General features: G+C 39.1%; 1 long non-coding RNA gene across 1 annotated transcript in view; it reads right to left on the bottom strand.

Annotated features, from left to right (window-relative positions):
- The window catches only part of LOC118161382, a 33,493-nt gene extending 28,836 nt beyond the window's left edge, over positions 1-4,657 (bottom strand). The window contains exon 1 of the long non-coding RNA XR_004747980.1: positions 4,643-4,657. This is a non-coding gene — a long non-coding RNA (uncharacterized LOC118161382). The remainder of the gene's footprint in view (positions 1-4,642) is intronic.
- Between the last annotated feature and the right edge of the window lie 460 nt (positions 4,658-5,117).

The following is a 5,117-nucleotide window of genomic DNA, read 5'->3' on the forward strand; positions in this document are numbered from 1 at the left end:
GCTCACTTAACCTCAGCTTTGTATGCACATTGGTTAAGTGAAGCCTATGCTCAGGAAATCAGGTTGCTCAGCCCCTGTTTCTGTTCCAGAGCCAGCACAAGGAACAGGGAGGACACAGGAGCCCCATTGCCATTTGTAACTCTGCCAAGAGCCACCAGGACAGACAGGTAAAGTAGGATGGTCCTGCTAAAAGTGGTCGATCTGTGCTCTGTGTTAAACGTTTACCAGCAGGCCATAAGCACGATCCCTCCCAGTAAGAAAACACAAGCTAGAAGAACGCTGCAGGGCCCCTGGGCAGGGCAGCACAGACTTGTTTGTGCCAGAAACAATGCCTGCTGCAGAAAGCGGCTTCAGAGGCAAATGAGGAGGGCAAGTCCCATGCTTCCCAAGGCATGGGAGTTTCCAGTAAAATAAGTAAGGTATTGCCACGAGGGCAGCACAGCTTCTGCCTGGGGTTGGGATGAGTTTAATGTAGTTCTGCTGGCAGCATCCCCAGAACGCAGGGCTGGGCACATAACATTTACTGTTACCACTCAAGAGCATGCCTTGCCTTTATTGCTGTTTTTCACATTAGTACACTATAAATAAGTTTATATTACAGAGGCTGGCATCTCTTTTCTGTAGGAATTTCCCTTGTTTTGTTTTCTTCCTTGTTAATATTTTGTGTGTGACTAGACTGTACTTTGGTCTGAGGGAGACAGGACTTAGGGAGATAGAAGAAATTGTGAGCTTTCCTTTTAAGGTGTTCGGTAGCATCTAGAGATATTTCCAGTTTTTCCTCTCTGCATCTTTACCAGTGTCTTAATGCAGCATTACTAGATTATGAACAGAGATGTAACTATTGATGACAACTGCCCTGAGTCTGCTTTTCAAGGAGTCATACAAACACTATACAAGTCAACAAAAGATAAAATATATTGCAACGTTTTTCTACTTACTGTTGTCTTTGAGTTGGTTTTTCTGTTCAGGCCTTCTCCAGAAAGTATGTATCAATGATGCATGAATTATAAAGGTTAGCTTGCCACTTAAATCCTAGATTATTTAATCCACTTTATTTATTTATAAGGGAATGCACGAAAAGGAAACCAGTAACAAATTTCCAGTAACTGTAACAAAGAAGGAATGAAAAGCTGACCAGGTAGGGCCTGGTAGCTGAAAAAAATACTTCAGGCATTGCATTAAAACATACAAATGCTGCTATGCACACAAACTAAAGGTCCTTTTAATTAGAACTGTCTTTCAAGTACCACACTCTCCTTTAGAGGGAATGCAGATCAAAATAATAATTGCGATACACAACATGCCTGTTTAATGCAAATAATTGTAATTACCTGTCTGTGATGCAATGGAAATCCCATTCCAGATGTGCATCTATTTCTTTCTGTTTACTTGCTGATGGAGTTTTCCAAAAACAAAGTCTTTCTTACCCACGCAACCTCTGCCAGAATGGCAGAACCAGAGCTAAAAGCAGGACACTGCAGCAGGGAGTTAGATCCTAACCTATCACAACATCTCCATTCAGCCAAAGAGCTTGAGGTTGGCGGAAGCAGATTAGTGATGAGTGACCTAGTTTTCTCCCTTGTTGCATCTTCTCCACCATAGTGGCCAAAAAGCAATACTTATCAAGTTGAGAAATCTACCTCATTAGGGGAGATTACAGTATAGCTTTATGACACGGCTATCACCCCTTGCCACACTGAAAAAAATTACAAAAAAAGTGTGACTGGAGCTCCTTGAAGCAGTTGAGTAAATGGCAGCCACTGGAATATAGTGGACACAGACCAGGGCTGCATCCCTGTTCTCATAAAGTGAAACCCCAGTGACCCTTCAGAACTAGCTTTGTACTGTATTACAGATTTACGCAGATTAAGCTAAAACCAAAATCCCTCACAATCAAAATTAGCAGCAGGGCTCCACTGACCTGACTTGTCACAAGCTAATATTATAATTTTCCCATGTTCATAAATGCAATTATGTCTTTCTGTTTTCCTTCAAGGAAGGCGAGAGAGAAGGAACTATAGGAATGGGAAAGTAGTTTACAAATCCAAACAACTGAAGGAGACAAGCTCCATTTCATTTCAAGGGTGATGAGGTTCATCACCACTGAACGATTAAGTCAGCCAGTTGGAGGCACAGCTCTCCTCCTGGTCTCAGTTCTGGTATTCCCACGCAAGCACCTAACAGGTTTCTTTCATGACTCTGGTCCTTCTTATTGCAAGCATTAAGTATAGTACAACTAGCTAGCAAAGGGAGTAACATAAGTACTGTGACAAAGAACTCAGAAAAAACTTGCACATATTGCATCTGCTGAAGATTCCTCTGCTCTCAAGGCCATATTTTTGGGCTCAGTATTGCAATTGAATTCACAAACCCTGATCTTCACACTGACCAGCTATAATGTATGATTTTTAAATAGCTGAAGATTAGGAATTAGCATTTTTAATAGCTATGTCTAAGTACCCCTTATGACACAAGAAAACAAACCCTCAATGCACCACACTTCCCAAATGTTGGGCTAACTCTTGTCACTGTTTTTTCCGCATTTATCTGCATAAAGAGAATCACAAAGCTAACAGCAGTTCTACAGCTGCAGGTGTCCTACTGCAAATTAAGTTTACTCCCCATAAAAGGACTGCAACCCAATAGGTTGGTACTTCAGTTCCAGATGTACCACTAGAAACTTAAAAGTTAGTGTAGTATGGTAGCTAGTCCATATAAGCCCAGATATCACATACATGTTTCAGAGACTGCCATATTTTCAGCTGAAAAGTAAGAATTGTCTGGAAAGAGAAAGGTCTTTTATGCCAAATTTTCAAGCTTAAAACTGGTAGAGTAAGCTTATTACAACCAGTACACTCAAAGAACTTATGTAGGAACATGAAGGAGAGAAGGAGGAAGAAGAAGGAAGAAGAGATCTGTAAAAATCCCCCCAACATTCATTTGGGGGCTAAGAGTTTCTTACCTACACAGAACTAGCTCTGAAAGTACAAAGGAATTTACTTGGCTTATTTACTTTATAGTATTTTTGCAGTATTCTGCAAAACATTTTTATTTTTTTAATGAAAAATTGTCATCTGTTCTTCCAATACTATCTTTAATTTCTTGTGACTAAAACCTTGGACCCAATGACGCTAAAGGCATTAAAGGCACACAGAAGTGACTAGAAGTTACTCATGCTGTTATTCCTGTTAGAATCAATGTCATAACAAACCTAACACTTCTACAGGTCGGACATTAAAGCACAATAAAGGATAACGAAGTAGTATCCTTTCCAAGCATCCTTCCGTTGCTTTACCCAGCTGGTAGCTTTGGTGCCTAAAAGAATGCAGATTAACTGGCACTACATTCTGTGAAAATAGCCTTCTATTATGTAGGCTTGTTTTGTATGATAGTTCTGGTGACACCTCCATCATCTACTCTTGTTAAAGCAGTAGTCAGGGAAATTTCAACTGGAGGCCAAAGGCAGCAGCCAAGTAGTCTTGGTCTCATTGAATGAAAACAAGAAGCCAAAGCTACCTGGCTAAACATAAACAAGTTCTCATGTTTTCCTTCTGTCATAAAAATACCTTGAAATCTGAATATTATTATTATTATTTTTTTTCCCCAAAAAGCACAAAGAAGCTGTGGACAATGACAGCAGCTTTAAGAGAATTTTAACTTTAAGGAGAGAGGTAGGCTAGTTCAGTACTGTAGAATAAAAAGGCCACGTAGACAGAATGTTCTTTAAAGACTTTTTTTAACAAAATAGCTAAAACAGCTAACAGGGGCTAGGGAAGAAATAAATTTAGAAGTTTTAAATTTGCAGAAGTGACATTTATTTCTAGAACTTTGTTTTATGAAGTGAAATTCTAATGAGTCATTAGTAAGTTTTTCCCCGTCCCTGCCTCTGAAAAAAAAGAAAAAGCCACCTAGTTCAGTAGTTCCTAATATATTGTCTAGTATTCCAGAAATATATGGAAATAAACCATGCCTGAGTTTCCAGCTTCAAAAAGGATACTGGGCTTTGACAGATGCTCAAATGAAGAATGCAGAAGCTAAAGTTTTCTTTCCAAAACCTGAGCAGCATTAAAGTTTAGGATATTGCCCTGAAGTCTGAAGTTTCACTCCGCACTTACCACTGCAGCTCTATATACGTACAAGAAAGCATGCTGCTGATGTTAGGAACAGCACCTATTACCTTGAGCACATGTAGAGTTATGTTTCAAGAAGTTTACATACATAAGCTACTGTTGGAAGTGTACTGATAGCGATGCATTTCTCCACGTGTCCCCTTTGCTGAATCACTGCCATAAGCAAAAGTTTCAGTACTCCAGTTTGAACAACTGACCAATAGCTAACAATCCCTACTGAAACATGGGATTCAGTCCGCAGTTCAATACTCTGAATCAATTTTAACAAGCGTAGTTAACAATTTAGGGAGCTTACTGAGAAAATATGTTGTTATTAAGTGAATTTAGGTATTTGGAAATAACAAGAGGAGATTCACTAGAACCACTACACTATGCTGGAATTTAAGGAAAAAGAATATCACCCTATTCACAATAATGAAGATCTACCTCTTCTTCATCAGGGGGTTTCTGAAGTTTCCTAAATAGTTGGAGAAATTAATGTAAGGCTATTTAAAAACCCTAAAACAACCAACCAACAACAAAAACCCACCCTAAACACATTGAAGAGGTCATTTGGCAATTATTCGATAAGGATATTCTTTTCACATTTACTATCCTGTAGCCACAAGTAGGAAGAGACCATAAACTTGAAAGAGATCAGTAAAGGGATGCTCAACATCTGTGCACTGAAAGCTGATGTGAAGCCCTAACCTCAGTCAACTACTTCTTATACAATATACCAAAGGCATCAGCAGGATCTTAGTGTAACTAGGGTGTTTTCAAAACACATTACAGCAGAATCCACACAAGCCTGATAAGCTATTGTTACTCCTAGCAACAAATGCAGCAGACTTCTAGCAGTCCCTTCCAGAAACAATGTTTTCAGGAAGTTTAAATCTGTCCCAGTGATCTTATTCACACAGAGGTAAAAGATAAGAATGTTTTAAAAAAATTAAGTATGTCTTGCAAAACATAACTAAACAAAGAACACCATGGCTTCAATGAAAG

The sequence above is a fragment of the Oxyura jamaicensis genome, chromosome 2 (genome assembly GCF_011077185.1).
Source record: "Oxyura jamaicensis isolate SHBP4307 breed ruddy duck chromosome 2, BPBGC_Ojam_1.0, whole genome shotgun sequence".
Taxonomy (NCBI): Eukaryota; Metazoa; Chordata; class Aves; order Anseriformes; family Anatidae; genus Oxyura; species Oxyura jamaicensis.